The sequence below is a fragment of the Mandrillus leucophaeus genome, unplaced genomic scaffold (assembly GCF_000951045.1).
Source record: "Mandrillus leucophaeus isolate KB7577 unplaced genomic scaffold, Mleu.le_1.0 Scaffold289, whole genome shotgun sequence".
Taxonomy (NCBI): Eukaryota; Metazoa; Chordata; class Mammalia; order Primates; family Cercopithecidae; genus Mandrillus; species Mandrillus leucophaeus.
Window position 1 is genome coordinate 215,590 of NW_012103020.1, and position 10,294 is coordinate 225,883.

The 10,294-nt window shown below is 37.8% G+C and overlaps 1 protein-coding gene and 1 pseudogene across 4 annotated transcripts in view; one reads left to right on the forward strand and one right to left on the reverse strand.

Moving 5' to 3' along the window:
• SCOC (short coiled-coil protein) overlaps nucleotides 1-10,294 on the reverse strand; it is a 124,917-nt gene that overhangs the window by 12,756 nt on the left and 101,867 nt on the right. The gene's annotated exons all lie outside the window — the stretch shown is intronic.
• On the forward strand, nucleotides 8,255-9,486 carry LOC105543658 (annotated as a pseudogene).

Below are 10,294 nucleotides of genomic sequence, written 5' to 3' on the forward strand. Positions count from 1 at the left end.
TATTATAGATACTGAAGCCATTAAAAGGAATATTATGAAAAATCTTATGGCAATAAATTTGATAATTTAGGTTTTCACAGTGGTACCGAGGTAATTCCATGGGAATAGATAGATTATTATTTTCAACAAGTGTTGCTGGAACAAGTTGATATCAATATGCAGGAAAAATGAATATCAAGCTCTACCTCACAGCATACACAGAAATGTTAATTCAAAATGGACCAGAGTCGAAAACATAAAAGCCAAAATTATAAATCTTCTGGAAGAAGACAGAGAAGGAAACCTTCATCCCCTTGGTGTTGGCCAAATTTTTTGAGATGGGTCACAAAAAACAATATAAAAAAAATTTAAATAATTGAACTTCATAAAAGTTGAGGTTTTCTGCTCTCTATAAGACATCATAATGAAAATGAAAAGATAATTCACAGGCTTGAGAAAAACAATAGTCACAATACGTTAACAAATGACTTGAATTCAGAATATCTAAGAGCTATTTCAATCAATAATAGGAAAACATTCCAAAAATACAGAAATACTAGCCAGCAATTAGAAAGGAATAAATTTCTGAGATATACATAAGAACAAACTTGTTGGTAATAAGTGAATCTAAAATATTTATGTTGAATGAAAATAACCAGATACAAAAAGTACAGACTTTATTGTTTTCTTAATGTAAAGTTCTGGAGCAGATAAACCTTATCAGTTGTGACAGAAATCAGATCAGTGATTGCCTGGGGTGGAAGCTGAGAGGAGGGCTGACTCAAAGGAGCATGATGGGACTGTTTGGGGCAATGGAAATGTCCTATAATATCTTGACTGATTGGTGTGGTGATTACACAGTGTATGTGAATGTCAAAAGTCATCTTCCATAACTTAAAATGTATGCACTTGATAGTAATTTTTCCTCAATAAAATTGATCATTTTTAAAAAAATGAGAAGACTAGTGTATTAGGGTTCTCTAGAGAGACAGAACTAATAGGAGATATATATATATATATTTGTAGAATATATATATTTGTAGAATATATATATCCTATTAGTCATATATATATATTTTATATATGTGTGTGTGTAAAGGGGAATTTATTAAGTAGTATTAACTCACACAATCACAAGTCCCACAATAGGCTGTCTGCAAGCTGAGGTGAAAGGAAGCCAGTCCAAGTCCCAAAAACTGAAGAACTTGGAGTCCAATGTTCGAGGACAGGAAGCATCCAACATGGGAGAAAGATGTAGGCTGGGAGGCTAAGCCAATCTAGCCTTTTCACGTTTTTCTGCCTGCTTTATATCCTGGCCACACTGGCAGCTGATTAGATGGTGCCCACCAAGATTAAGAGTGGATCTGTCTTTCCCAGCCCACTGACTCAAATGTTAATCTCCTTTGGCAACACCCTCACAGACACACCCAGGATCAGTGCTTTGCATTCTTCAATCCAATCAAGTTGACACTCAGTATAACCGTCAAGAACTAGCCATGATTTTTTCAGAGTCTACAATGCCCTAGGTATGCTACATGTGTTGTTTTATACTTAGTCCTCAAACCATCCAGTCAGCTATGTATTATCAATTCCATTTTACAGGTAGGAAATAAAGGATCAAAGACAGTCTTGTCCAATATCATAAAGCTAGTGAATATAGTCTGAATTCAAACCTATCTTTTTATTTGTAAAATGAGTATCATAATACCTGCTTTACTGAACTGTTACTAGGATTGCTAGAATTAAATAAAAATAAATAACTGCAAAGACTCCAAATTGAAATTACTTTAGAACCACCACCCAAAGAAGGTGGGTTGGAACTTGGAGCCTCAACCTAACCAACTCATGTTTCTACTAAATTAAAAATATCAACATTCTCCATAGGATTTAAACAGGACCCAGGGACTTGTAACATAATAGTCAGAATATTCAGGATCTAATTCACAATTATTCTGCTTATGAAAAACCATGCAAATCTCAATTCCCGTGAGAGTAACAACAAATACCAACAGTGAGATAACACAAATGTTAAAATTATCTGCAAATGATTTTAAGCAGCTATTACAAAAATACCTGTGTAAGCAATCATGAAAAATCTCAAGATAGAAATGATAATTGAAAGTATGACTAATATAAATAGAAGATATAAATAAAAACCAAATGGAAATTTTTAAACTGAAAAATAATATAATTATTTAATTACATTTTTACATTTTTAAATTTTAATGAAATTTAAAACTGTCTGCAAAGAATCAGTGGCAGGATGGAGATGAAAGAGGATTTAGTGAATTTGATAATTTCAGTAGAAATTATCCAATCTGAACAACAGAGAGAAAAATTATTGAAATAAAACATGAACAAAACCTCAGGAATCTTAGGGCCAAAAAAGATCTAACACTTGAGTCATCAGAGTCCCAGAAAGAAAGGAAAAATAGTATTGTACTGAAAAATGTTTGAAGAAATAAACGTTTTCCAAGTATGGCAAAAGACAATCTCATAGGGAAAAAGTTTCATTAAGAAAATGTATTAAAAGGCCCTAGGGGGAGGGGTATAGTTAAAAAGATTACTAGAAACAGTTATCTAGACTCTGAGCATCAATGTTACTAACATCACAAAGAGAGACAGATATCATTTACTTTCTAATGGAAAATGAATATACCATCACCTGTGAAAGTCTGATTAAAAAAAATTGAAGCCTGACTTGATCAAGCCCATAAATTATCAATTTAACAGGAAATACAGAGAACTGATAAATATGTCAAATCTACCACCTGCATAAAATTATCAAAATCCAGCTATGAGGCTGGGTGCGGTGGCTCACGCCTCTAATCTCACCACTTTGAGAGGCCGAGGTGGGGGGGATCACCTCAGGTCAGGTGACCAGCCTGGCCAACATGGCAAAAACCCATCTCTACTAAAAATACAAAAATTAGCTGGGTGTGGTGGTGGGCACCTGTAATCCCAGCTACTTGGGAGGTTGAGGCAAGAGAATCACTTGAATCCAGGAGATGGAGGGTGCAGTGAGCCAAGATCATGCCACTGTACTCCAGCCTGGTGACAGAGTGAGACTCCATCTCAAAAAAAAAAAAAAAAAAATTCCAGCTATGCAAAACACTACAGGACACAGATTTTAAAAACAAAACAAACAAAACCCTTTTCTTTACCAAATAAATTGCACTTCCCTATAAATATATACACCTAGTATGTACCACAAAAATTTTTTTTTAAATGAAAAAATAAATTGCACTGGGGGAAAAGAAGTGGAAAGGAAACTTGTAGATTAAAGACATTTAAAATATGTAAACCAAAAATAAAATTATAAGCACCCCCCCCAAATATCTGAATGGACCCCTCAACCAAGGGCATTCCAAAGTTAACCTTAAAAGCTAGTTCAGGCCATGATATGAAGGGGTTCAGACATGCCTCATTATACCCTTCTCCCTTTTAGAATTCAGGAAAAGTCGACCAGCATTAACATCAACAGAGACCTGAAGTCTGATAAGAAACATTTACAATTGGCCGGGCATGGTGGCTCAAGCCTGTAATCCCAGCACTTTGGGAGGCTGAGGCGAGCGGATCACAAGGTCAGGAGATCGAGACCATCCTGGCTAACACGGTGAAACTCCGTCTCTACTAAAAATACAAACAAATAGCTGGGCGTGGTGGCTGGCGCCTTCAGTCCCAGCTACTCAGGAGGCTGAGGCAGGAGAATGGCGTGAACCTGGGAGGCGGAGCTTGCAGTGAACCAAGACCAGCCTGGGCAACAAGCAAGACTCCGTCTCAAAAAAAAAAAAAAGGAAACATTTACAATCTATTCTCTCTGCAGCCTGCTACCTAGAGGCTTATCTGCATGATAAAACTTTGGTCTTCATAATCGTTTATCATTTTAGCCCATACATTCCTTTCTATTGATTCCAGGTCTTTAGATAATAACTTAACTCTTTCAACCAATAGCCAATCAGAAAAATTTTAAATCTACCTATAAGCTGGCAGTCCCCACTTTGCATTGTCCTGCCTTTCCAGATGGAACCAATGTACATCTAATGTGTATTGACTGATGTATTATGTCTCCGTCAAAAGTAAAAAAGCAAGCTGTACCCCGATCACCTTGGGAACATATTATCAGGACCTCCTAAGGCTGTGTTATGGGCACATCCTTAACCTTGGTGAAATAAACTTTCTAAATTGATTGAGACCTGTCTCAGATACTTTTGGTTCACAAATATGTATTTTAAAAATAGACAGAAAAACCTATGGTTTATTTTGGATGCACCTTTGGATGATAAAACTATTTTTAAAATGCAAAAAAATGATTGCCATAAGATAGGATATAGTTATTTTAGAGTGTTTACCTTTTTCAAATTCCAGAACCAAATTATGTTTGCTAATTTAAACTTTAAAATAAGTCTTTAGAAACTCTATCTAAAAAAGATAACATACAAAAAGATAACTATTAGAGAGTAATATATCTTTCACAAGATGTTCAAATTTGATAAAACAGTGTTGCTGATCATTAAGATGTACCTTAAATGATTAGGGGGAAAAAAACCCACCTTGAAATGACCAAAAGATGCCTAAAAGAATAGTACATGTAAGTGGGTATTAAAAAAAAGTTGAAATTTTGACAAACTGATCATGAAATAAACATTCATTAAACTACATATTTATTTTATTAAATACATATTTTATTAAATACATATTTATTTTATACAGGTTCTACATTTGTATTATATTTTTCAATAAAAATGGTTTTAAAAATTACTTGGCCATAAAAAAATTCCCTCTTCTGGGTCGGGCGTGGTTGCTCACGCCTTTAATCCCAGCACTTTGGTGGGCGGATCACCTGAGGTCAGGAGTTCAAGACCAGCCTGACCAACATGGTGGAACCCCATCTCTACTAAAAAATACAAAATTAGCCGGAAGTGGTGGTGCATGCCTGTAATCCCTTGGAAGGGATTACAGAAAAGGCTCAGGTAGGGGAACCGTGAATTATGTATTCATCTTGCGCTCAGCAAATCGGCACTTTACATAAGGTAGGGTGAACATGGAGTAGTTACCTATGGAGATATTTAACCTTTTGTCTGTAGCTATCTGCTTAGGAACAGGAGGAAAGGCAGCTCTTGCATGACTCAGCTTTCAGCTTATTTTCAGCTTTCAGACTTGGGACGCTGAGGCAGGAGAATTGCTTGAATCCAGGAGGCGGAGGTTGCAGCCAGCCGAGATGGCGCCATTGCACTCCAGCCCGGGCAACAAAAGCGAAACTCCGTTTCAAAAAAAAAAAAAATCCCTCTTCTGAATACGGAAAGGCTATAAGTAGAAATAGAAACCACTGAAATTGCATAGAAATATTTAATTATAAGGTGAACATTCATGTGACCTGAACTATGTGAATATTGATAATATAGTTCATCTAAACAAAGGCACAAAATTAAAATTTTTTCATAGAGAATGGGGGAAGTCCTAATTGAAAACTGTACAAGGCAATGTATTATGTGGGGGAAGAAATGATAAATAATGAAACAGAGAACTTCCAAGATCTTTTTGATGTTCCAGTCTGGCACACTCTCATTGTGCACATACAAGCTGCTATTTTGTCTTAAGTAATTAGAGGGTTCTAAACATACTGTGGATATTTTCAGGTGAAATATGCTAAATGGAAGCATTTTTTATAACTTTCAAGTATAACCAGGTGTGTTCTCTGATGCTTTAAGCTCATTAATTTGCAAAACATGTTTCATTTCATTCCTAAATAAGAACTCACATTTTCTTTTTTACTCATTTTTTTCACTTGAAAGGTTATTGAATTCATTGGAGAATGCTGCTCTGAATTTGGTGAGTAAAGAATATAACCTATTTGTTAAAACTTGATTTCAAAACTAGACGTAACTGTATACTACAGACTAGTATACTATACTCAACAGTATACCATATAGCTATTTGGTAAATTAAGGTGTTCATGTATACTTTTCTCAAGACTATAATTACTGATAATAACCAAGAGTAAACAAATTTGATCAGTCATTTCCATTTATTTGTTCAATAGGTAGAGGAAATGTAAGAAATTACCCATGTACTTTTAGAGTTTCTCAAGCAAGAATTGCAAAGGATTTCAAGGTCCTTATGGAATCAACCTTTGGACTTTAACATAAAAACAGAAATAGTTAGGAATGATTCTGTGCAGTTTCGGTGCTGTGAAAGGAGAATAAAAACTCCAAGACTCCAATTCACTCTGCCAGAAGGAAAAAAAATAAGCTGAAAGCTGAGTCATGCAAGAAGCTGCCTTTCCTTCTGTTCTTAAGCAGATAGCTACGTATAAAAGGTTAAATATCTCTATAGGTAGCTACTCTATGTTCACCCTATCTCATGTAAAGTGCCGATTTGCTGCGCATAAGATGAATACGTCATTCACCATTCCCCTACCTGCGCCTTTTCTCCAGTGACATGTAGATTACTATACCCTCGCTCTTCCCTCTCCAGCCCACTTTTCCCCTTTAAATACTGAAGCTCTCAAAGTCATCCTTGGATAAAGGAACAGACCACAGCCTGTTTCTCTGATTCTGTGTTCTTTTCTTCCACGTATGTCCTTAACCTTGGCAAAATCAACTTCTAAATTGATTGAGACCTATCTCAGATACTTTTTGGTTTACAGTCCTTATTTTTCTCTAGATAATATTTTCAATTAGCATTTCCCACAGAACTGGTATTTATACCTCTGGTTGTACAAGATGAATTTTTAAAAATAGTTACATATTTATTTTATTATAATATGAATAATACAACTAATTCTCAATTCACAGATGTTAACATGTTGCTTAGAATAAAGCTAGGTTCAAAACTGATTTTAATTAAATGGTTAATTTAATGTGGCAAAAATCATGATGTTGGTATGCAAATGACTGGTTCAGAAAACTCTGATCTACCAACAATGTGACAAACATTGGTTTGAAGAAGAAGAAACCTGGGTTCTTGCTCTGGCTCAGCCTAGATTCAATTCATTCCATTCTTTACTCATTTAAAAGTTTAGTTTTGTGTCTATCGTGAGCTAGATATTATGCAGCATTCAAATATTTGAAATTAACCATCAGACTGCAGGGAGTTAGTGACTTTCCTGTCCACCCCTGTTTCCTCAAGTGAGGGCTTGGAAGAGAGTTCATTTAGCTTCTTAACATGGTGTAAAATAACATTAAGAACTTTATCAAACAACACTACCAGTGAGTTAGAGTGAATGGTTCCCCAGATTTAAGAGTCAATCTTTGCTGGTAAGATTGTGTCTGACCATCCAGCTTTTGGCAGTCTGCCTGTCACAGGTTCTCAAAGCATATTTCCTGAGTGAGTTGTCATTGAGCCACCTCATTCCAGCATTTGTGATTTTGTGATTCTGTGATTCTCTAAACATGAATCTATATTTTCAGTCATGTCAGCTGGGTACATGTTCACTAAAATTTTATAAAAATAATCTGGCTTTAGGCTGGGCACGGTGGCTCATGCCTGTAATCTTTGGGAGGCCGAAGTGGGTGGATCATGAGGTCAGGAGATCAAGACCATACTGGCCAACATGGTGAAACCCCGTCTCTACTAAAAATACAAAAATTTGCAAGGCATGGCAGTGCGCACCTGTAGTCCCAGTTACTTGGGAGGCTGAGGCAGGAGAACTGCTTGAACCCAGTAGGTGGAGGCTGCAATTAGCCGAGATCACGCCACTGCACTCCAGCCTGGGTGACACAGCAAGACTCCATCTCAAAAAAAAAAAAAAAATCTGGCTTTAAAATCAGGATTAATCATATGTGTCTAGAATGATAAAGGAGATTCTGTTTTTAACAAGCATAAAGTAATTCTCTGAAGAGCATAGAAGTCAGGGTTACAGTGATAACTAATACTTTTATTTATTTATTTATTTATGAGAAAGGGTCTTACTCTGTCACCCAGGCTGGTGTGCAGGGTCTTGCTCTGTCACCCAGGCTGGAGTGCAGTGGTGCGATCTTGGCTCACTGCAACCTGCACCTCCCGGGTTCAAGTGATTCTCCTCCTCAGCCTCCCGAGCAGCTGGGATTACAGGTGCCTGCCACAACAACCAGGTAATTTTTGTATTTTTAGTAGAGATAAGGTTTCACTATGTTGGTCAGGCTGGTCTCGAACTCCTGACCTCAAGTGATCCACCCACCTGGGCCTCCCAAAGTGCTGAGATTACATGCGTGAGCCACCACGCCTGGTCAATAACTAATATTTTATAAAAGAATGCACCTGGCCTTCTTCCTTCTTGCCAAACACCACCAACATGGTGTTCAGGCACTTCGTGGAGGTTGGTCATGTGCACTACATCTCCTCTGGACCTCGTGCGGGAAAATTGGTCGCAACTGTAGATGTTATTGATCAGAACAGGGCTTTGATTGATGCACCTTGCACTCAAGTGAGGAGACAGACCATGCCTTTCTTTTTTTTTTTTTTTTTTTTTTTTTGAGACAGAGTCTGGCTCTGTCTCCCAGGCTGGAGGGCAGTGGCGCAATCTCGGCTCACTGCAAGCTCTGCCTCCTGGGTTCACGCCATTCTCCAGCCTCAGCCTCCCAAGTAGCTGGGACTACAGGCACCCACCACCATGCCCAGCTAATTATTATTTTTTTTTTCTTTTTTTGGTATTTTTCATAGAGTCAGGGTTTCACGGTGTTAGCCAGGATGGTCTCAATCTCCTGACCTCATGATCTGCCCTCCTCAGCCTCCCAAAGTGCTGGGATTACAGGCGTGAGCCACCACGCCCAGCCAGACCATGCCTCTCAAGTGCATGCAGCTCACTGATTTCAACCTCAGGTTTCCACACAGTGCCCACCAGAAGTATGTCCGACAAGCCTGGCAGAAAGGAAACATCAATACAAAATGGACAGTCACACGATGGGGCCAAGAAGATTGAAGCCAGAGAAAGGAAAACCAAGATGACGGATTTTGATCATTTTAAAGTTGTAAAGGCAATGAGGAACAGAATAATCAAGAATGAAGTTAAGAAGCTTCAAAAGGCAACCCTCCGAAATCTTCTCCCAAAAAAGCACCTGCTGTGAAGGGTGCTACTGCTGCTGCAGCTGCTGCTAAAGTTCTAGCAAAAAGATAACCGCTGCGGGCAAGAAGGCTCCAGCTCAGGAGTTTCCTGCCAAGAAAGCCACAGGCCAGAAGGCAGCGCTGCCTCCAAAAGCTCAGAAGGGTCAGAAAGCTCCAGCCCAGAAAGCACCTGCTCCAAAAGCGTTTGGCAAGAAAGAGGCGATTAGAAAAGTAATAAAAGTTCTATTTGGAAAAAAAAAAGACAGAAAGAAAGAAAGAAAGAAAAGGAGGCACCCGAGTTATAAGCAAGGCTCTAAAATGCTAGACTGCTTATGGATTTTAAAAATTGCATTATACAAACATGATCCTTATAGTTTTGTTTCCCTGGTAACCATTTATGATAAAAATAATCAACTTGATAGAGTTCCTCTGTCAGCTTTTGTCAAGGTCTGGGATGTTATCCTACAGCTGACCCTTGAATGATGTGGGGCTTAGGAGGTGCCAATACCCTGTGCAATGGAAAATTCATGTATAACTTTTGACTTCCCCAAAGTGTAATTGCTAATAACCTATGTTGACTGGAAGCATTACCAATAACATAAACAGTCAGTTAACACATATTTTGTATGTGTACTGTATTCTTACAGTAAAGTAAGCTGGAGAAAAGAAAATGTTGTTAAGAAAGTAATAAGGAAGAGAAAATATATTTACTTTTCATTACGTGGAACTGGGTCATCATAAAAATCTTCATCTTCTTCATCTTCACATTGAACAGGTTGAGGAAAAGGAGGAAGAGAAGGGGTTGGTCTTCCTGACACAGGGGCAACAGAGACAGAAGAGATGGAGGAGGGAAAGGGAGGAAGGAGAGTCAGGACACTCATGAAACTTTATGGAAATACATTGTAATTTCTGTCTGACTTTTTGCTTCTTTTCATTTCTCTTAGAATGTTTCTATATGGTAACACCTTTCTTTCACTGGTTTAGTTTCAGTGCCTGTGTCAAAGAAGTTTCAGTGCCTGCATCATAGAAGGGTCCATGTCATTCTTTTTGTCCAAGAAGTCAAAAGCAGTCTTGAATAATTGGAACCCCTCTGCCAGATTGTCTAACGTCAATTTGTTTTCTGGCACTGCCTTTTCTATGTCTTCTTTCTCATCAAGTGGCAATGGTTTGGAAGCACCAATCTCCACCACATCTTCTTCTGTTAATTCCTCTGGTGTAGTGTATATTAACTGTTACATTTCTCCAAGATCCAGATCTTGAAACCCTTCACTTTTCACTTTTTTTTTTTTTT